Genomic DNA, 24635 nt, shown 5'->3' with positions numbered 1-24635 from the left:
GCTTAGCTAGATGTAACTCTTGATAATTGTATCTCTATTGGTCAGTTAAAAAAAGAGAGACAGAGTTAGAGGCAGACACAGACAGACACAGACACATACACAGACAGACACAGACACAGACACAGACATACACACAGACACACAGACACACAGACAGAAACAGACAGATAGACAGAGACAGACAGAGAGACAGAGAATGTGGGTATAACTTGACTGTAATCTGATGATATAAAAAATAAGGGGTAAAAAAGGGGAAAAGAAAAAAGGGAGGCAAAATAGGGTAAATTACATCACATGAAAAGGTATAAAAAGATTTGTAATAGTAAGGGGGAAAAGGGAGGAGGTGAGCATTGTTTGGATTTTAATCTCATTAGATTTGGCTCTATGAGGGAATAATATTTATACTTTGATGCTAGACAAATTTATCCTATAGAGAAGTAGGAGATGAAAGTAGAAAAAAAGAGAAGAGGGGGCAGATAGAAGCAAGGGCAGATTGAGGGAGGTAGTATTCAGAAACAAAACACTGGTGAGGAGAGACAGGGTGAAAGGAGAGAGAAAAGTGTAAAGTATATGTGGGGGAGAGGGAATTTGGATGGAGGAAAATACATAGTAATCCTATCTGTGAATAAGAATGGGATGAATCCTCCCATAAAATGGAAGCAGATAGCAGAGTAGATTAAAAAAAGAAAAAAAGGAGAATCCTACAATATGGATTTTACAAGAAACACATTTGAAGCAGAGAGATATACACAGAATAAAAGGAAAAGGCTGGTTCAGAGTGTATTATGCTTCAGCTGAAGCAAAAAAAAAAAAAAAAAAAAAAAAACTAGAAGAGCAAAAAAGAGCTAAAAGATAAGGAAAGAAATTATATCTTGATAAAGTGTACCATTGACAATAAAGTAGTATCAATATTAAATATACATGCACCAAGTGGTATAGCATTCAAATTCTTTAAGGAGAAGTTATGTGAGTTACAGGAAGAAAGAGAGATCAAAATTATCCTTAACATAGACCTTAACTTCTCTCTCTCTCTCTCTCTCTCTCTTTTTTTTTTTTTTTCTGAGGCTGGGGTTAAGTGATTTGCTAGGAAGTGTTAAGTGTCTGAGACCAAATTTGAACTCAGGTCCTCCCGAATTCAAGGCTGGTCCTCTATCCACTGTGCTGCCTAGCTGTCCCCCCCCCCCTCTCTCTCAAAACAAGATAAATCTAAACACAAAAATAGCAAGAAAGAAATTTAAGAGGTGAATAAAATTTTAGAAAAAAACATAAATATGATGGACCTCTGGAAAAAATTTAATGGAGATAGAAAGGAATATATCTTTTTCTCACATACATAAACATTGACCTTGCTCCTGTATTAGGGCATAAAAGTCTCAATCAAATGCAGAAAGGCAAAAATGTATATAAAGTCATGTTATACACACAAAAGTGAATTCACCAATTCCAAACTCATCAGTTTTTGAGAACCAACCATTAAATGAGTAAACATAAGTCAAGCACCTTCTACAATCTACATGAAGTAGATGAGACCTGAGTTTCAGATCAACACTTTGCAGAACCATCTCCCCATCAATTATGCTTCATGCAATAAACTTCTCATTTATCCTACATTCCCTTTTTCTCATCCCAAATAAGATCTTGTGTTCCTTAAATATCATTATAAACTTCATGATTTTCACAAATCATTATGTCTATTTCCACGAGAAATCAGAAGTTCCTCCTTGTTTAATTTCTTCTTTTATATTGTACAATTTTTGGACATGTGCTAAACACAAAACCTGATCACAAAAATAACAGAAAAACACATCCAGCCACAAGTTTAATGTTTTTCATTAGGTTTTCTCTTGTAGTTCCATATGCAGCACCCAACATTCCTGTGAAGTTGTCCTGACAAAGTGAATTACTCAAAGACCTTAGGGTCTTTGGGTAATGGGGCTCTACCAGGTGCTTAGCAAAAGCTTGCCTTTTCAGGAAATCCTATGGTAATAGTAGCACTTATCCAAAGCTAGTATATTCCTTCAAGATTAGGGAACCCTAAAAGTATCAGTGACAGAACTTTCCTATGTCCTTCCCTACTGTAAATAAAGAGATAGAGACACATTAGCTCTTCCAACCAGTATATAGGGCAATGAGGTTCCCTATTTAGTCCCACCTCTTCAGACCTAATCTGAATACAAGAACCAAAGATAGTGAAGAATGCAGAAGGAAGCAAGGAAAAAAACACACACACACACACACACACACACACACACACACACACACACACAGACTGACTTTACAAAATCCATTCATCTAAGGGTGGCAGAGCAAATGGAAAGAATGGCACAGAGAATAGCAGTGTTCAAATCAGTATAGGCACAAGGGTGGTTAAAGCTAGAAAATAGTTGGAAAAAAATGTGCCTTACCAAGACCTATAACAGAATTTAAAAATCTACACTTAGTGTCAAAAAGATTCTACACTTTTGCATTTCTATACTTTTTACAATTCTATAAGTGATCTATACTTATAAGATAGTAAAACTCCAGATTTCACAGAGAACAATAGGAATGTGTTGAAGGCCATTGGAAGGGTGGTCCTGCTTTCCTTAGATAAGGGGTAACTGAGGAAGTTACCATCAGTGCCTCCCCAAAAACCTTCCCTCCCTTTAGAGGTAGTTCAGTGGACAGCCTTCAGTTTGGCAGGAGATGGGTAAGGGGAGGGAGCTTTGTGGCAGAAGCTGAACTGCTCAGGCTGCATGTAGAGCATCTTGTGAAAAAACTATGTTTTGGAAGACTGCCAGAGAAAAGCAGCATAACTGGAAGAGGTATACTTTCCCAGGGGTCTTCACTCCATCAGCGCTGATGATGAAGAGAGGAAAGAAGACAGAGAAGAGGCAGCCACTGATGATGGCTGTGAGGAAGGCCAAGGGTAGACCAAATCCAAAGTAGTAAGGCCAATTTCTTTCAGTGCTGGATAATCGCTGACACATTTCAATTTCTTTGTTCAATCCAAGTTATTCAAAACAATAAAGTTAGTAGAGAAGAGACACATACAGGAGATTGACCAACTAGCCAGTGAGATAGTTTGGGAATAGGATGATAAACAGATCAAGAAGAGGCATGTTGGCAACGATCTTGCTGACACTTGAGAATGGTTGAGGTTTCCATCCAGAGACCTGAAATGATAGATTACCAATATCCTGAAGCCATATGACATTTACTGAACACAAAGAAGGGGAGTACCCACAGAGCCCTAAAGAATGAAGTGAGGATAAACTCCAGCCAGGACCAGATATCTCTAGGGTTAATAGTTTAATTCCATGAAGAGACAGATCTCCAATAATTTTAGCTGTTACTGGATGAAAAACAGGAATAAATCCTTGATAAAAGTAGAAAAGGCTCAGCCAGAATGGACCTCCATTCCAAGCACAGCACTGGAAAATTCTGCTTGCCATTCTTCAAGCTGCTCTTTCCTTTTGTGTTAGATCCAGGCATGCAATTTGGAAATGGTGCAGATTCCCCAGATGGAGTCCTCGCTACTCTTCACAAGACCATGGAGAAATGTTTTGACACCGTTAGCCATCTCTATTTCTGCACCATCTCACTTCTATCACCCAATCAACTACAGGAAGAAGAGAAGAGGACCTCAAAATCTTTCATCATGAAGAGCCCGGAAACACAGACTGTCCATAGCCCCCATTTACCTCCTCTGACCTTTGCTGCCTCCAATGCTGCCCACAGCCTTCTGTCTGTCTTCCCTCCCCAGCTTGGGGCTGCACCTCCAGCACTGGGCATGCCCAGTCTAGGGTGTACTAGCTGGCTAGAAGCAAGCCTGACTGGTGCTGGCCAACAACTGCCTTAGGGGAAATTTTATATCTCCAAAGTCTTACATCAGCAAAATAAAGAGCAGATCAGTAATCTGCACAGGCAACTAAAGAACAAATTAAAATTCCCAATTAACTATTAAATTGTAAATCTGAAAAATTGAAGGAGAAATTAATAAAATTGAATGTAAGAAAATCATTGGATTGATAAGTAAAACTAGGAGCAGGTTTTGTTTGTTAAAAATAGATAAAGCGTTATTTGATTTGATTTTACCAATATTAAAGATGAAAAGAGTAAATTCACCACCATGAAGATGAAATTAAAATAATTACTATGGATGATATCTTCCTTATACTGGACAAGGGAGTGTTCTGAAGACACAAAAATGGGTTGTAAGATTTTCCATATCAGATCAAGATATCTTATCCATTCCTACACTCAGCAGCACCCAAAAGGGTAGAAGTGCTCTAATCAGCATTCTTATGGTTAGGCAATTGAACTTTATAACTTTTATAACAAATTATTGAATGATGAGTTTGAAGCCTATAATAAAAAATATCTATCCTATCTAGTTATTCCTAAATATTATTAGTATATGATTCTAATATTAATATTAATTAATGAGACTAAATGTTCATTACTAAATGAGTATATCACTAATAATTGCTAACAATCACTACCCCTATGGAGTCACACTAAATTGACTAATACTTTTTGTGATAAAATGAGGGACAAAAAATCATTTGTCACTTTCAGATTCAAAGTTGGGATAGCCTTGACACAGTCACTAATGCACACTTGAAAAATAACAAGGCCACTTGATCATAACAGGAGTCAAAGACAAGAATTAAGTTCATCAGGGAGATTTACATGTCTCAAGTGGCTAAGGCAAACAAACATAGACTGTAACACAAGCATAAGTAATGCAGTAATGATCAACATTAACTAGCATTAATTCTTCTAGTTTTCCAATAATCCATTTTCAATGTCCGTTTAATCAGCACATTTCATCTTAGGTCGAAGATGTCTTGGTTGTCTTCTCTTGGAAGATCTTCTTTTAAACATTCTGAAAGTACTGAGGGCATCTCTGAGGGGGTCTCCTTCTAGAAGATTTTCTTCTCTGGATCCATATCACTTGTGGGTCCTTAGAAAGTCTTAGTAAAGCTTTTTACAAAACAAATCTCAATGTACTTTAATATAATCTCTTAAATATTACTTCTCCAATAAGCCTTTCATAGGATGAAGAAAAGTTCAAACTTTGTGATTCTGACCTTATTAACAATAGAGTTATCAAATACTGCCACCAACAGTAAATCCATAGGGAACCAACTTATAAAATGAGGGCTTTCAGTTAAAGAGGAGCTAAAAAAAAAATTAAATATTCTAAACTATCATAGAAGTTAGAACTCGAAAGTCATTCTGATTACATATATAATTGTTCTTGTTTTCTTAAAATTTTCACTTTTCTTCAAGAGCACTGAGAGTTTAATAGAATTCAGTTGCAAAAGATTTATTGTTATATTATTTCAAGAGGATTTCCTCCCTAGAAAATAGGACAACTCAAGAAAACAAGGTCAGGGGAATCCATTCATATTCTTCTCCCCTCCCCTCAATCAGACAAGGTGGTGTCTAAGTAGGGACACCAAGACAGTAAGTGGGAAAACATGATCTTGGACACTACCCTGGAAAAATACCTAAATAAGGTAAAAAAGCCATTTAATAAGAATAAAGGCTAACAGAAAACTAACAGCTTACTAGAGCTAACTCCTTAAGGATTGTCATAGCCCAGGGTGCCAGAACTCCAAGAAACCAAAATTTCTTAACTAAATTCAGAAACAAATAAGCATGGGTTGATAATTTACAACATGTTGGGTGATATAGAATAATTCTGATTACTAAGTGGGATCAATATAATTTGGTATTCCCAATATTCTCTTTCTGATAATGAGAGACGTGTTAAGATTTTCCTTTACAAGTTAATATAATCACAATACAAAACATAGTAAGAATGTACAAAATCATGGATTAATTCAAAGGGGAAATCTGCCTGTCCCCAAGACAACTGAGAAACAAAAAGTTAAAGAATTAAATAATAAATATCAATGCTAGCAAACATTAAATCACCTTTCATTTAAGCAACTCCCACCCACAATGTTCATTTAAGCTAAGTATTTCACCTTAGATATTAGATTTCCTATATAGTTTTCTGGCCTCTAGAACATCAAGAAGTCTGTTCTTCATTAGATTTGCTTTTTTGGTTCCAAGTTACTTAGATATTCCTGCTAAAATTTTTTCACAAAAAAAATCTCAACACAAGATTTTGATACAAATCTCAAAATTTACTTCACCAACTAGTTCATGGGTTGAAAACCAATTGTCACTGCAAGATTCTTTGTCAGTAATAGAGCTATAAGGTGAGGAAGGGGAGTATGCTTGAAACTTCAGAAAATTTAGCTTTGTATATATCCAGGTAGTATTGCTTAGATTTGACATGCAATAATATCGTTCAATATTATTCAGTATCATTGCATTCAAAAAATAATCCATTCCAATTAATTCTAATTGCTTTAGGAGGACCAGGTGAAAATATAAGCAATAACACCTTTTTCTAGGTAGAAGCCCTCTGTTCCTGGTTTCAGTGATTACACAAATTCATTACAAGAAACTGACTTTACAAAAGACTTGGGGTGAGATATATAGATATACATAGTAATAAATTCCCAATTGCATATAGAGAATGGTATTTAGCAAATGAGTTTCCTTGTAATAAAACATATCCCGATATTAAATGTATTCAAATGGAGTAGATGTTATACAAGCATTACTTTTTTCTAAGATTATTGCTTATTCCAAAATTCTATTCCTTAAAATAAAATAGAAGAGATTTCTGCTTTTAACCTCACAAATGTACAGATTTCTATCTCTGTTGAATGATTCCTATATCATTCTGAAAGAAGGACTTAATCTTATACATGACTATGTAAATGCGGCTGACAAGCCCAATTTACTTAACTGCTTGAGCTTTAGAATGACTACATTCAGATAGAAAACAGAAAGATCTTTTATACTTGCTTTGTATTCATGTCTTCTACAGACTACTTTTTCTGATTAGAGAAATATGCTATACAGGGAAAAAGCAGGGACATGATCATAAGAGCATCAAAACTTATCCTTCATACCTTTTCCTAAGGGCACAGAATGACTCAATGTTCCTGGCAAGAAAAGGTTTAATATCAGATAAGAGTCACAGTTGACAACCAATCATATAGTAAAGATTCCACTTCACAGCCAGATTCAGGAATAACTAAATGTGAAATATTTCTGTTCAGTATGGAGAATTTGAGCCAAAAAGATCCTGACTTTTACCAGGACACACAAATACACATACACATATACATATACACATACATGTATACATATATACATGCATACACACATTTTTCACTTCATATTCTTCAGTTGTTTTTCTTTTCTTCTTGAGCTTAGTCATCCTGATATAAAAATTAATCGTTAAAAAACACTTCTAAAGCAAAATTTTAATAAGCCAATTACTTAGGAATTCCATAACCCCATGACAAGCTCCCTTCATAGAACTGATGAACTTGGTTACACAGCTGATTTTTGGAAATATGGCAAGTTTACAAATCAAAAGTAATCTACAAGGTATTTTCTTTGCATCCTTCCTTACATTCTAACTGTCAATTCCTTTTTAGAATGTAGATTTTAACATCATGATAATAATTCTTAATAACTTAGTTGATAACCTTACAAGTCCCATAAGTGTTAGCCAAATAATTTTAGCTTTGCCTTCCTCTTAACTATAAACAAGAAGGAAATGTTCACTTTCTTCAAAATTGCATTTGCAACACATTACAAAATATGGTTAACAAGGCAGTTAAAATAACAGGTTTTAAACAATTTTTCTATCTTCTTCTAGTAATTCAATTAATACTGTAACAACATCCAGATTACAAAAGAAGTTGTTTTCCTAACAGCATATCTGATACAATATTTCTGATGACAAATCTGATACAAATTTCACAATACTATAATGAATATTATGTATTTGAAGAATGAAACAAGCCCATATCCAATTTGGCGACCTCAACTCAGTTGACTGCATTTCTAAATTACCTTATACAGAAAATCATTTATTTTATCAACATTGGCATTGTATACTAATTATATATAAAAACCTAATAGAGAGTTACCAAATATGAAGTAATTACATCTAATTAAAGAAATAACAATAACAGAACATTTACATGGTGCTTACCTGCCATGTGCTAAATTCTGACTTACCTTATGCATTTTATTAGAAAAGACACATTTTACTTCAAACAAGACCAGAATAAATTCACTTACACCTGGATTTGATTTCAAATGGTATTATAAAGAATCTCAATTTATTATTTTTATTATTTAATATTATAATTTACCCATTTATTCCATGCATTTAGAGTATTCTGTTTTCAGCCAATCCACACACCAAAAATTATCAAGTGTCAGTTTTATATTAGAATTTAATATATTCCTAGAACTCCACAAAAGTTTTTTTTTTGGGTTTTTTTTTAATTTAACTGTAATGAAGCTGTAAAAATTTACTATAGGTCATAATAAAAAAACACACGAAATTTCCCACAACCTTTCTACTTAAAGCCAAAACTTCCTTAAAACCTTTTGTCAATACTCAAAACTTCTTCTATTTTGTTCACTCCCTAAATTCTCCTTATTCCAATATCTTCTCAGTCTAATCTTACTTCACTAAATTTCTCTTTGAAAAATTTTATATAAACAAATGTTAAAACTGATGATTTATGAAATAACTTTATTCTCACAATACAGTATTGATTATTAATACACCTATGGCATTTAAAAAATTGGATTGCATTGTATTAGAAATGCTAGCCTCGGCAATAAGAATCGAGAAAGAGATTAAAGGAATAAGAGTAGGTAATGAGGAAATCAAACTGTCACTCTTTGCAGATGATATGATGGTATACTTAGAAAACCCCAGAGACTCTAATAAAAAGTTATTAGAAATAATTCAAAATTTTAGCAAAGTTGCTGGATACAAAATAAATCAACATAAATCCTCAGCATTTTTATACATCACCAACAAAATACAACAGCAAGACATACAAAGAGAAATTCCATTCCAAACAAATGTTGAGAGTATAAAATATTTGGGAATCCATCTACCAAAGAAAAGTCAGGAATTATATGAGCAAAATTACGAAACACTTGCCACAAAAATAAAGTCAGATTTAAATAATTGGAAAGACATTCAGTGCTCTTGGATAGGCCGAGCGAATATAATAAAGATGACAATATTCCCCAAACTAATCTATTTATTTAGTGCTATACCAATCAGACTCCCAAGAAACTATTTTAGTGACCTAGAAAAAATAACAACAAAATTCATATGGAAGAATAAAAGGTCGAGAATTTCAAGGGAACTAATGAAAAAAAAAAAGTCAGATGAAGGTGGTCTAGGTGTACCTGATCTAAAGCTATTTTATATAGCAGCAGTCACCAAAACCATTTGGTACTGGCTAAGAAATAGACCGGTAGATAAGTGGAACAGATTAGATACAAAGGACAAAAAAGGGTACATCTATAGCAATCTAGTCTTTGACAAACCCAAAGATACCAACATTAAGGATAAAGAGTCATTATTTGGAAAAAACTGTTGGGAAAACTGGAAATTAGTGTGGCAGAAATTAGATATGGATCCACACTTAACACCATATACCAAGATAAAATCAAAATGGGTCCATGACTTAGGCATAAAGAATGAGATAATAAATAGATTAGAGAAACAGAAAATAGTCTACCTCTCAGACCTGTGGAGGAGGAAGGAATTTATGACCAGAGGAGAACTAGAGATCATTATTGATCACAAAATAGAAGATTTTGATTACATCAAACTAAAAAGTTTCTGTACAAACAATACTAATTCAAACAAGATTAGAAGGGAAGTAACAAATTGGGAAAATATTTTTAAAAGTAAAGGTTCTGATAAAGGTCTCATTTCCAAAATATATAGAGAATTGATTCTAATTTATAAGAAATCAAACCATTCTCCAATTGATAAATGGTCAAAGGATATGAACAGACAATTCTCAGATGATGAAATTGAAACTATATCCACTCACAACTGCTCAGAGAAATGCAAATTAAGACAACTCTGAGATACCACTACACACCTGTCAGATTGGCTAAGATGACAGGAACAAATAATGATGAATGTTGGAGGGGATGTGGGAAAACTAGGACACTGATGCATCGTTGGTGGAGTTGTAAAAGAATCCGGCCATTCTGGAGAGCAATTTGGAACTATGCGAAACAAGTTATCAACCTGTGCATACCCTTTGATCCAGCATTGCTGCTATTGGGCTTATATCCCAAAGAAATACTAAAGAGGGGAAAGGGATCTGTATGTGCCAAAATGTTTGTGGCAGCCCTTTTTGTAGTGGCTAGAAACTGGAAGATGAATGGATGTCCATCAGTTGGAGAATGGTTGGGTAAATTATGGTATATGAAGGTTATGGAATACTATTGCTCTGTAAGAAATGACCAACAGGAGGAATACAGAGAGGCCTGGAGAGACTTACATCAACTGATGCTGAGTGAAATGAGCAGAACCAGAAGATCACTATACACTTCAACAACAATACTGTATGAAGATGTATTCTGATGGAAGTGGATAATTTCAACATAAAGAAGATACAACTCACTTCCAGTTGATCAATGATGGACAGAAACAACTACACCCAGAGAAGGAACACTGAAAATTGAATGTAAAATATTAGCACTACTGTCTATCTACCCAGGTTACTTATGCCTTCAGAATCCAATATTTAATGTGCAATAAGAAAATGGTATCTACACACATATATTGTATCTAGGTTATACTGTAACACATGTAAAATGTATGAGATTGCCTGTCATCTAGGGGAGAGAGTAGAGGGAGAGAGGAGAAAATCTGGAAAAATGAACAAGGGAGAATGTTATAAAAAAAATTACTCATGCATATATATTGTCAAAAAATGTATAATTATAAAATTAATTTTAAAAATGGGATTGCTACCAGGTATATTATTCACTAAAAGATAAAAGCACCCAAAAGTTATTTAAGATCTTTTAATAGTGTACAAAAACTTGGTTTAACAATTAAGCTCTAAAATATTTTTAACAAAAGTAGCAAAGCATTGTCAAGTTGGTTTCTTAAATAAGTTCCTCTTGTATGGTGAGGAGCAAAATAATCCTTAAGAGTCGAACATATAATTGACATACACACCAATTCAAAAAGTTATTTTTACATTAATCAGTACTTAACTTTAATTGTTAAGATTTCCTAAATATCTAATTATATGCTTCAGTCAAACTAAATTTCTTCTAGTTGCTTCCCAATTCATACAATCATGTTTCATAAATTGGAAAGGGCTAAGTGCCAGTTCTATCCTGAAGTGCAAGCTTTTTTTCCTGTTGGTTTGTTTTTTTTTTTTTTTTTTTTTTTTTTTGTTTTGCTTAACCTTGAATTTTTCATTGACACAGCCATTCTGGATATTTAATCTTCCTATCACCATTACCAAGACATTCTTTAAGATAATATGTTTTGTCCTATACAAAAATTTTCCCAGATTGGTCAACAATTACAGGGATCATCTTTGATTATTTTCTACATGTTACCTGCTTGTCTCAGGGCCATAAACTTATAACATTTGGCCCCCAGCCCTGCCCTTTTATTATATATTCTCAATTCTTGTATTTATATTTTATTGTTGGAATGTTTCTTCTTTTATTACCTAGTTAGAAAAAGCAAAACCTAGAGCTCAAAACAAAGCCCATCAAACCAGGTCTTCTAGCCAACAACCAAAATCTAGAGTGCAGTAGTCTAATCCTGGTCTTCATCACCTAGGCTTCTTTACTTCCAGTTGGAGAATATTAAAATATGGAATGGATTTCAACTCCACCTTGATTAGGTAAACACTTAAGAAAAATAAAGTGTCTTAATTGAGAGTTCTTCCAAAGTCTTCCTTGTGTAGCCCTGGGTGACTTATTCTCACCAAACCAGAGATCAGACAGGTAGAACACAAAGAATCTTGTACTGGTGGCTGATCAAAGTCATGTTATTTCATCATATCCTACTTCTGACACTAATTACTGTTAACCAAAAGATACAAGTCCACAAGATATGAGTAATAACTTGATATGAGTTATTAAGTAATAACAAGAGAAAGGCACATGTTTATGGGAACACCTTATACCAAGTACAAAGGAGTCCAACAATGCAGGCTAAGTCTTGGGTATTTATATGTTACAGTGAAAATGAGAGGTTGCAGGACATGTGGGAGGGGAAGGGGAGAATTCCTTAGCATTGAGTCATGAAAAAATGCTGGGGCTTCTGGGAACTGCTAGACCATGAAGGCAGGATGGTAGCACTTACATGAAAAGTCCCAGCTGCAGTTAATCAGACTGAGTTGCACTGCCTAAAGCCAGAATTGTAGCTGATTCCTCTTAAAGACACCTAAGATTTTACCAGAATTCTCTTGAAAAATATCACTTATGAGTGCAGGGGGGGGGGGGGGACATCATCTCTAGAAAACAGAGCAACTCATGAAAATGAGAGTATTACCTGTACTGACATACAAATAATGGCTATTTAGACAGATCTATATTCAAATTACCTTATAGAAAATAAATCATCCTATCACACATGGCTTTAATACAGCTAAACAAATTTAGATAGAGCTTAATGTAAGCTAATTTATAAGATGAGCTTTGTAAACTTTCCTTGTGTAGTTAGATCTGCTAGCAGTTCTTCTACCTCTGAATCTCACAACTCTCAAATTTGAGCATTACAGGGCTAGTACCATTCAGCAGAGCTGAAACAAACTTAAAATAATGTCAAATATTAAGTCTCATTTTATCAGTTAAAACAGTGAAGAATTTTTGAAACCATTATTATAATCCTTATGAAATAAGATGCATTTAAATAGATGAGGTATATAATACACAACATAAAATGATCTTAGTAATCTAGCGTTTGATAAACCCAAATATCCAAACTTTGGGGATAAGAACTCAACATTTAATAAAAAATTTCTGGGGAAACTCAAAAGTATTTTGGCAGAAATTTAGGCACAACATCAACATTTCATATTGTATTCCAAAATAAGGACAAAATGAATAAATTATTTGGAAATAAAAGGTGATGTTGCAAGTAAATTAAAAGAGCAATGGAAATTGTGTCTGTAAGAACTATGGATAAAAAAAGATTTTGTGAATGCAAAACAGATAATTTTAATTACATGAAATTAAAAGTTTTTACAGAAACAAAACAAATGCGGCCACAATTAGAAAAAGGAAGTCATTCTCTAATTACAAAATAACAATATAAACAAGAAGTTTTCAAAAGATAAAAGCAAAACTATCAATAGTCACATTAAAAAAAATCTAAATCACTACTGATTAGAGAAATGCAAATTAAAACAATTCTGAGTATTACCTCATATCTATCAGATTGGCTCAGATGGGAAGGCTAAATAAGCCTTTTTCAGGTTTACTCATTTATCTTTTGTGTCTTCCTGTTAACCAACTTTTACCTGTGATTGCAAGAAACTGTGATATGAACAGTGGCCACACCCTGGTAAAATTGTCTTGACAGAGGGGCTAAAGCAGGTTGAGTCTGACAAGTGTCCATCCCATTAATGATTTAATATGATGCCTATCACAAGTATGTAGATTTCTTCAGTGGAATGGGCAGATGAGAAAAATTTGTCCCATTGGTCCTCAAGGTAGCTGAAGCAAACATTGTGGAGGATTTTGAGAACAAAAATGCCAAGGTTACCCACTGTATCTTGGGCCATTGCCAGTCATCTTGACTTTTGTGTTGTCACTAGACTTTGGAAACTTTGGAAGACATAGTGATACTGATGTCTTTGAACAACTCTGTCTTATTTATATTCAATTTACAAACAAGTCAAGACATCATTACCCCATGATGTCATTGATCCTGTTCAAAAAATAAATGAAGAACAATCCACTTTTTAAACATAATCTTTACTGTGGCATGGAGTCATTTATGGGTATTCTTGAAAGCATGAGTTCTCACAAATCTTAGCAAACAGGAAAAACTTAATTTAAAAAATAGCTTTTAATTTTTTTTAAATACATGCAACATTTACCTTTTTCAAAATCTTGTATTCCAAATTTTTCTCCCTCCTTCCTTCCCACACCCTTTCAGAGACAGCAAGCAATCCAATATAGGTTAAACATATGCAGTTCTTCTACTAAACATATTTCTATATTCATCATGCTATGCAAGAAAAATCAGATCAAAAGGTGAAAGAAAAAAGACAAAACTATCAAACAAACAAGAACAATAAAAAAGTAAAAAAAAAACAAAACACTGTGCTTTGATTCATGTTTGGGCTCCATAGTTTTCTCTCTAGATAAGGATGGCTCTTTCCATCACAAATCTATTGGAATAGCTTTGAATCACCTCATTGTTGAAAAGAACCAAAACCATCATAGTGGATCATCACATAATCCTGTTGCTATGTACAATGTTCTCTTGGTTGTACTCACTCCACTTAGCATTGGTTCATTTAAGTCTTTCCAGGCTTCTCTGAAATTTTTTTCTTATAGAAAAAAAATATGGGGAAAAAAACTTTAAATACTAACCTGGCAGCTCTTGTCAAGGGACTTTACTAAGATCAAAACTGATCATCACTCAAAGTTGGTCACTAAGTGATGAATACAATGGACATATCAACTTTTAGGCAATCTACTAAATTGCAGAGGGTTGTCTACCCCAACAAAATGGCATTTTGGAAGCATTGAAAGGAATCTAGAACCACTTCCTTCCCAACTTTAGTTTATTTCTCCTATGCTACCTACCTTTTTTCTAGCTATTTCCTGATGCAGATGTCAGATGTTGCCTGCTATTCCACAAGAAGAATTTTATAAAGTGTTTTTGAACATAGTTAATGCTAGAATTGTTTTGCTAGTCGATACTTATTTGTAAAGGTTAAAAAAAAATTAAAAACTGAAAGATAGAAAGCAAAATTTAAAACTACCTTTTTAGTGTTATTTATCAAGAACATTCCCCCTCATATAATCAGAAAGTAGATGAACTTAATAAATGCAAGTGTAATATTTACATATATGCATCTATATATCCATAATTAGCTATGTGTATATATGTATATATAAATATATAAATACATAAATACATAAATACATATATGCACATATATAGGGTTTTATGACTTGTTTAAACTGTACCTTCTTTTTGTTACTTACGATTTGATGCAGCTGTTCAAAAGATGCCATTCATTCTTAGAGAACTGAGAAGATGCATCATATTTCCTATAAACAAAAGTGAATAAGGGATTATGCTATTCTTAAATATTGCATGTCAACAGTTTTCCAGCTGTTGCCTTTGTTGTAATTATGTCCTTTGATCAATTCTAGTGATTGCCAGAGACAGATGTTACATGCTACCAAAATAATATTTCTCTCTATAGGGTTTAAATAAAATCAGAGAAGCAGAATTTGCTTTAATATGTCTTAATGTATAATCTAATCTGATTCCTTTATCTTGCAAAAAATTTATAGCCTATCTATAAAAAAAAAAAGAGAGATTTCTCTGGAATGATATCAACCCAAAATAAGGTCTCTAATTCAGTATCCCTGGTATGTGTCATTTGATTTTTTTCAGCAATCTTGTGAGGTAAGCCCTTTTATTACGTCATTTTTTATAGACGGGGGACTAAAATAGAAATGGAAATGAAGAAAACAAGAATGTTTTATGTGCTTACCATGTGCCAAGCACTGTACTCTATACTTTACAAATATTATTTTAATTGATTCTCAATGATTCTGAGAGATACTACCTCCATTTTATATTTGAGGAAACAGACAGTCAGAGGTTAAGTGACTTGCATAAATAACACAGCTAATGTATGTCTCAAGACAGATTGGAATGAAGGTCTTCCTAATCCCTAAAGTGTGTGTGTTCAAAAGATTAAAGGTCGAGGACATAAAAACCTCTGGGGGAACAGAATTTCCCTCATCAGCCCTTGTTTCCTTTGGCTGTTTGCTGCTCCATGGTCACCCAATATAGGTGGAATGCCAATGAGTTCCATTCTCTCTCTGGGAGACTTCAGTTCATAAGCTTAATGGCACACTATTAGGGGGATAGACCATTAAACTATTTCTTCTTCCTAAACAAATTAAAGGATGATTTACCCTAGTCTCACTATAGCTAGAATCACTATTACCTTTCTTTCCCAGTTATTGATTGGACCTCATGTGGGAAACAAGGGCTGATGAGGGAAATTCTGTTGCCCCAGAGGTTTTTATGTCCTCTATCTTTAATTCTCACAGGGCAGTCATCTCAACTGAGATTAATTAATAGTCTCCCACATAGTTAAACCACATGTTCCATTTAGAGGGATTATTGGCCATTCAAAAGATTTGGAAATTAAATCAAAAGATTTAAGCTTCAGTCAGTTTATTCATTTTTTTTTTTTTTTTGCATACAATGAGAACTAAGAATAGGGAGGAAAAAAAAAAAAAGCAGAGCAAAAGGAATTCCCTTAAGTGATACAGGAAAAATAGAAAATGAAAAAGCAACTAGGTCATCAAAAAAATGTTTCCCTTTTGTCTAATCAGAAACCTTCCTCTCCCTCTGATCTCTCCACCTAGAGAAGTAACATCTTTACATTAGATGAGAACTGAGAAGCAGTAATAGAACATTTTAATGCTTTACTTAAAGATTAAAATTCTACTTGGAAAGATGCACCAAATTTAATAGTATCTTTGCTCTCCTGAATAAATACAAGCACTCAGAGACAGTTAATAGAGTAGAATAGGGAGTCCTTGACCTCAGAGATCTCCCTAGTTGGCCTTTACAGGCCAGTGTTCAAGGACCCCAATAACCCTAATGATTATAGCAGATTATAACAGGCCAGACAATTTTTGTTTGAAACTATGACAATTTGTGTAGAATGTCCTATTAACTAGAATAAGTTTTAGGAGACAATGCAAGAAAAGGGTGAGAATCATTGTTATAATAAGCTACACAAAAATATTAAACTATGTAGGCGGTTAGATATCTCTAGTACATCCTCATATTTTTTGCACTCATTTTGTCAATCATTCCCTTCCAGAAATAACAAGAATATTTTTATAATCAATACCCTAATTGGTATAATATGCCTTTTGAGTACATCAAACATGTCACTGAATATATTTTCTATAAAGAAAAGGAAAGGCAAGAGAGAGGAAAATAGGAGTAGGAATTAGAGAAAGACTGTTTCCTGAATTAGAAGTCACAAAAGGAAAATATTCAATCTCTACCCATTATATGTGTACTTTTTTTTTTTTTTTTTTTTTTGGCTGAGGCAATTGGGGTTAAGTGACTTCCCCAGGGTCTTGGCTAGGAAATATTAAGTGTCTGAAGACCAGATTTGAACTTAAGTCCTGGTTTCAGGGCTGATGCTCTATCCACTGCACCACCTAACTGCCCTGAGCACCTAATGTCTTAATAAGTTCCAAAAGATATTAGATAAGCATCTAGTAGTTATGCTTACTTTTTTCAGAATAGGTTATAAGAAATGCCTGTTCATAAAATGTTTAGCATTAGGCTTTGTCCATGTTATAATCTGGTACTATATAAATGTTGGCTAGTATGATTTGTGATTATTATATAATATCTTAAATATTTCCTAGTACCATGCAAATTGAGAATTATTGAATGCCCTAGTTAAAAACTCTAAAGGATTTCTACCTAGGAAGAAGGGGCCACACAAAGTACCTAACCTAATTCCTTAGAGCTTTTCTGCCTGGGGCTAAAATCCATTTTCCTCAAGAAATCTTAAAGAACTTATAATACTTACCCCTGCAATCTTTAATCTAACCTAATAATAGCTATGAATTCAAACTGGTAAAGATATATATATATATATAGATATATATATAGATATATATATATATCTAATATAAAATAAGATAAGAAGATATATTGTGAAATTTTGTAACACCAACATAAGTTAAGAAAATAAATGCTCTTTTAATTTATATACTTTTGGTTTATAAATTCATCTGTTAAAGAGTTGTCTAAAAGCTGCTAACCATTTTTATTAGAAGCATTTTTATTTCATTGGATTATTTGATAAGATGGTTGACATAGTTAAAAATGTGTTTTAGCTCTGCTGGTGATATGGTGCATAAACCTGAGGTGGAAGAGCTATCTTCACATGTAACTAGAATAAGAAAGTTTATAAATCAGCTAATGTTAAGGAAGTAAGTGCCACTTAAATTTGTTCAGCTGTATTAAAACTGCTTGAGATAGGATGAATAATTAGATGATCATGTTAGTCTGCAAATAACTGTCACTTTCTTCTGAGAGATTATGTTTAAATAAACTATCTCCTATTCATTGATCATGTGAAATTACACACTATATTCTATGGATTGCTTTTGTGCCAGGAAGAGTTTAAACTAGAAAAATAGATAAACTACAAAAAAAGGATACTGTATAATTTTGGGGAAGCTAGGTACTTTTCATTTGCAAGGCATGGTTGAACAGAAAAAAATACCCAGGTGTTAAACTGAATCAAAAAGCATGTATTGGGAAGTGAAAAAGACTGGAAAGGTAGACTGGAACTAGTCTAGTCTAAAAAAGGTTTTGAAGGCCAAACCAAGTATTTTGTTTCTGTTTCTAAAAGAAATAGAATGCAATTGGAGTTCATTAAGTAGAAAGGTGACTTAATTGGTCTTGTGCTTTAAGAAAATCATTTTAATGGCTGAATGGAGTAGAGAGAGACTTGAGGCAGGTAGAGCCACCAACAGGCTACTCTAATAATTCAAACATAAATGATAAAGTTCCAAATGAGGATGGTGACAGTATCAAAAAAAGAGAAGAGGGCATATTCAGAGATGATGCACAAATGAAATCAACAGATCTTAACAAAAGATTGGATTTGGAAAGTAAGAGATAGTGAGGAATAACAGTATGATTCCTAAATTAAGAGTAAAGTATTGGGAGAATAATATAAAGGGAGGGGGCAGTTAAAAAGAAAGATAGTGAGTTCCATTTTGGACATATTTAGTCTGAATATCCCATTTTGAGATATTTGGAAGGTTAGCAAAGGAATCAGGGCAGAAAAGATAGATTTTAGAATCATCAATATGGTAATTAAATCCAAGGGAACTGAAGAGATCGTGATATGAAATAAAATAGAAGGAGAAAAGAAAAGTTTCCAGAAAGGGGAAAAAAACGAGTAGAAGGAAAACCAGGAGGTATCTTCTGAAAACCTAGAGATGAAAGAGTATCAAGGAGGAGAAAGTTACCAGGAATGTCAAAGTTTACAGAGAGATCAAGGAGAAAGAGGAGTGAGAAAAGGTAATTGAATTGAGCAAGTAAGATATTAGAAACCTTTGAGAGAGTGGTTTTGGCAGAAGCCAGTTTGTAAAGGGTTAAAAAGAGAGTAAGAGAAGATAAAATAGAAGCACTCATTATAGAGGGCCTGTGAAAAGAGTTGTACTTTGGAAGGCAGAAGAAATCTTCTGGAAGGATCAAGTGAGTCTTGAATCATTTCATCATGTAAGAGAAGAAGAGTAAGAAACAATGACAGCAGGCATGTGATAGGAAATGAGGAATAGGGGAGAAGAAGAAGCTCACAGATAATAGCTTCAATTTTTTTTTTTCTTTCTGTAAATTATGAGGTAAGAGTCTCAACTAGATTAAACTAGGAGGAACAATAAGAATTTTTTTTTCCTTTGGTGGGGATGAAAATGTTTGGAAGAGCTGCTTGGGAAAGTGGGAAGGTGTATTAATAAGGGAGATATAGTATAGTATTTCCTAGCAGCAATTGAGATTATGTCATATAAATTTGTAGGGACTCCGTCATAATGACTGCACAATTTTCTCCAATTTCATTCAGCAATAAGTGTGTAGGTGACCAAATGATAGAAAAATAACAGTATATAAGAAATTGAAGATAAGTAAGAGAGTGGAGTAGTAAGTGCTGAGGACCTTGCTTCAAATTCCAGATGTGACACTTATTACTTGTGATCATAGACAAGACACTTCAAACCCTTACCTTCCTCATCTATAAAATAAAGACATTGGGTTAGTGATTTTCCTATCAGCTTTAGGATATTAAGGTACTAAAAAGGCAAGCCAAAATTTGAGCCTGAGTCTGAATACCAATCAGCCAGTCAGTCAATTAGTGTTTTTAGCCAAAGAAGGCAGGAGGCAGAGTTGAGGAGGGAGAGTATATTAGACTGCATAGTTAGCAGGAATGAAAGACCACTGCTCATGCACATAAAGTTATTACTGTTATCTTATTCTTGAGATGTGAAGGGGCTCTCTGAACTTCTTCAATTGCCCTATTTTCCAGAGATGAAGATTGCTCTCCCTGCCAAAAAAAAAAAAAAAAAAAAAAAAAAAAAAAAAAAAAAAAAAAAAAAAAAGCCTAACAGAACAGTGATCTTTTGCAACAGAACTCTATTAATTTTCAATGCTCTTGAGGCTGAGTCAGCAGTTATAAGCCTATTCCAGCTAGTCTGCCCAGTCTGATAAACTATTTGTACAGCTAGGACCCTTTCAAATAAACAGAACATCTTCCCACTATGTCCTGGCATTCCCGAGCCCTCATGCTCCCTCTTGTTCTCTCTCTCCTATTGCTCTTCCTATGTCACTCCAATTTGAGAAGTCATTGTCCTCCACTCCTTTATTTGAACCCCATAAATAGTCAAGGAATTGTCCACAGGATTGGGTCTTTGGTAAATAAGGAGTACCTACATGCATGTGTCTTTTTCTTATAATATAAAAACAAGTTACTCCCCGTATTGTGAAGTTGCAACTTTTGGTTAACAAAGGCAATATTGGAAGATAGCTTCTTTAAAAGATAAATAATGCCCATATTATATTGTTTTTCCTTTTTAATTACAAGTTTTTATTTTCTCTCCTCACTCCTACCCAAGGGGAGAAAAGGGATAACAAATATGCATAGTGAGAGAAATGATTATCTGGATTGGGTCAAGGAGAAGACATCCTGTGGATTCACAAGTCCAGCAATCCCATACTTTTGGAGGGGAAGAAGAGGACAGAGAAAAAGATTCACAGAGAAAAGAAACCTCCTCCCAGAGAAGGATTACAACTGAGAGACGATCAGAACTTTACAATTATTAATATATATTAATATAATATTTATAATTATTAATATAAGAGATCCAGGTCTCTTTTATTATCCTCATTTAGAGATTAGATCAAAGCTTAATTTTCTGAAGTGCAGGAGTAGATATAAGATGAAATCTTAGAATTGTTATCCCCCCAGCTACAAAGAAGTTAACGTAAGGTGAATTTTGGCCCACTGTGTACCACTCAGGCAAGGATTGGAGGTTGGGGGGAGTCTGACTTGAGATGGTCTCTCTTTGTCCATTAGTGACATAATCAACCATATCCCCAGTCCTTCATTAGAATAAATCCACCCATGTCTCATTATAATATTCATGTTCTCATTACTTGTTAATTGTCACCCTCGGAATAAGCATTCTTCCAAGGGCATCTAAGCATTGGGTGGGTATAAGGGATCTTTGACATTTGAGAATTTCACTAACCCTTTTTATTAATTATCTACTGCAATGATTAATAAAATGAATATCCAAAAATTATGTCCCTCAAACTTTTCATATAATAGTCACAATAGTTAAAGGAAACAAATTTTTGAATTGATCAAGTACAAAAGAGGCATGTCTTATTCTACATCTTCAATCCATCACCTCTCTGTATCAGAAAGTAGAAGGTAGAATCATTGTCAGTCTTTTGGTAGCATGTTTGGACATTGCCTTGATCAAGCACCTTAAGTCTTTCAAAGTTGTTAGTCATTACAATATCATTATTTATAACTTGATCTACTGATTCTTCTTTAATCTTTTTTAGTTCATATAAATCATCCTAGTTTTCTGAAACCATCTCTTTTGTCATTCTTATTGCATAATAGTATTGAATTACATTCTTATGGATTAAAACATTCCCCAATTAATAAGCACCTCATTGGCTTTGAATTTTTTTGACACTATAAAGAACTGCCATAAATATATTTGTAGGGGCAGCAAGGCAGTGCAGTGGATAGAGCACAAGATATATATACATATTTGTAAATATGTTTAGATCTCTTGGTAATATGGATCTAACAGTGGCATTGTGGAGTCAGAGAAGATATAGTTTAATGACCTTGGGGGCATAAATCCAAATTGCTTTTCAATTGTGAATAAGTTGTACCAATTTATTGTTCCATCAAAAAGATATTAATGTACCTTTTCCCCCATCCTCTCCAACATGTGTCATTTTCTCTTTTTGTCATCTTCAACAATATGATGAGTGAGAAATAGAATTTTGAAATTGTTTTAATTTGTATTTCTTTCATTTTTAGTGATTTAGAACACTTTTATGTGGCTTTTGATTGCTTGGATTTCTTCCTTGAAAATTGCCTTTGGATATCCAGTTCAGATGCACTGAAAAATCAGGAAAGGAATTACAATATGAGATTCAGAAAAACTTGTTGATGAATATATCAATATGGAAACCACACAGCATTGAATCTTTAGAATCCAATTGGCACAGATCCTATAGTTAGCAGTATATAAGAGATCATGTTGTAGTTGTTGCATTCTCAATTATCAATTTCAGCAGAAATATCAAGTCCTAACTCAGGATAGGAAAGAGGAACATGTGATTAAGTAGAAGTTAAACAAACCAGAGCTCAAGCTGAGGTTTCAGTTCTTTACATTTACTAAGCATCTATTTCCACTGTTACTTTCCCAAGGTTAGTAAGTAGGAGGATATCTGACTCCAAAACTTAAGTGATTTCCATTTTAAGAAAAATATTTCTGAAAGGTTGAAAGAAGCAAGAAGAAAGATGAGGTGACTTAAAGCATCAATTAAAGATGTGCTCAACAGCTACTTGCCCATTTGCCTGGAGTCAGTTGGGATTGGTCAAGAACAGTAAATATTTTAATTAATTTCCTAATCTATGTAGTGCTGGTAGTAAAGCCCATGAGAAAAGCAGATTAATGATTTTTGGGGGAGATAACAATAAGTTGTATTTATTTTTAAGGCTGTTCTAAATTATAGTGTACAATTTCTAATGATATGCTAATTAATTTTGCCTTTAAAACAACACCAGGAGGTAGGTACATCCATTTGATAAACAGCAGGATGTATCATTTTGTAGAAGAGCAAGAGAAAGAAGTAAATGGAATATTAGAACATTTAAGTTCACCTTGGGCATAGTTAAAACAGATTTTTGTACTGGGGGATGGGATGGTGATAGTAAAAAGAACAGAACAGAGCTCATGTAAAGGAGAATAAACTGGTACAAGCAGAAAAGAAATGGAAAAAAAAATACAGTGTATAGTTGATATTTGAGCTAATTTAGAAAATAATAACCTGCAACTCATGACTTAAAGGACAATGTAAAGATGCATGAGGAGCAGAATTAGGATAAAATATATTACCAATTCAAGGATACCCCCAGGAACATGTGCTATGGGAAAAGGAAATGAGTTGATCATGGAGTTAAATGCAGGATAACAAATAGATTGCTTGAGGTCTTGAGAACTGCACTCATATCCATGAAATTTGAAAGAACAACAGGGTAGCCTAGTGAATTGGGTGAATTCTCTAGTGGGGGGGGGAAGAGTGGTATTGAAAAATGCATAGGTTGTATATTACTGAGTACCCCTTTAGTACAGATAACATCACAGATTTGACTTAGAAAAAAAAATGAATTCAAAGATATTTGACCTATCATTTTAAAGTCAATTGTTGGTACTTTAAATACTTTTCTATAGAAATATTATATAAGTAATCTTTAGGTTCCCAACACAGCACACAAAAGTCACAAAATCCATAATTTACCTAAAAAAATCTATTTTTAAAAATGAATGCATATATCATGCTATAACATATAATTTTATATTTATAAATCAGATAGAAATATAGCCTTGAGAGATGAGGTTCACTGCCCCCTCTTTGTCTTGCTTATGGTACACTTTTGTTTTCTGGACTAAGAAAGTTTTAATCAAGTACTTTTGTCTCAATGGACAGACTGAAATATATGACAAGATCATTCTTACTTCATTTTTTTCAACTTCATTCAAAGGTTACATATTTTCATTCTTAGGTTCATAAATTTCCATAGGACATTTCCCATCTCCCATATGTGTTACATGTGTTTTTTGAATAAGAACATTTTCATTGAAGTCCAATTCTATTCTGTCTAATAACCTCTGTGATTTTATTATCATCCCCTAAATTAATTTTATTTTCCATAATCTGTACACTAGAATATAAGTATTTAAATATTTAAGTAATATTTCCCATAATTTTTTCAGTGGCCATCTTCTCTTGGTGTCTTTTTCCTGTTTGATAAAGAATAATGTTTATTATTCTCCATTCTGTCCAGTTTGATTTTTAAAACCTGATTATTTCTCTCCCATCCTTTCAAGTTTAAATAATTCTTAAATAATCAGTAAATCCTCTGTTAAACCTGATTTTTTTTATTAAAGCTTTTTATTTACAAAAAATATGAGTGAGTAACTTTTTAAATATTGACCCTTGCAAAACTTTTTGTTCCAAATGTTCCCTTCTTTCCCACACCCCCTCCCCTAGCTGGCAGGTAATCCAATACATGTTAAATATGTAAAAATGAATGTGGAACTGGTTTGAGTCATCTCATTGTTGAAGAGAGCCACATCCATCAGAATTGATCATCGTATAGTCTTCTTGTTGCCATGTATAATGA

At 33.6% G+C, this 24635-nt stretch overlaps 1 pseudogene; it reads right to left on the bottom strand.

Annotated features, from left to right (window-relative positions):
* Nucleotides 1-2656: 2656 nt before the first annotated feature.
* Nucleotides 2657-3562, bottom strand: LOC141547788 (etoposide-induced protein 2.4 homolog pseudogene; annotated as a pseudogene).
* Between the last annotated feature and the right edge of the window lie 21073 nt (nucleotides 3563-24635).

This window comes from Sminthopsis crassicaudata, chromosome 6 (assembly GCF_048593235.1).
Source record: "Sminthopsis crassicaudata isolate SCR6 chromosome 6, ASM4859323v1, whole genome shotgun sequence".
Taxonomy (NCBI): Eukaryota; Metazoa; Chordata; class Mammalia; order Dasyuromorphia; family Dasyuridae; genus Sminthopsis; species Sminthopsis crassicaudata.
This window is presented reverse-complemented; position numbering and strand designations above follow the sequence as displayed.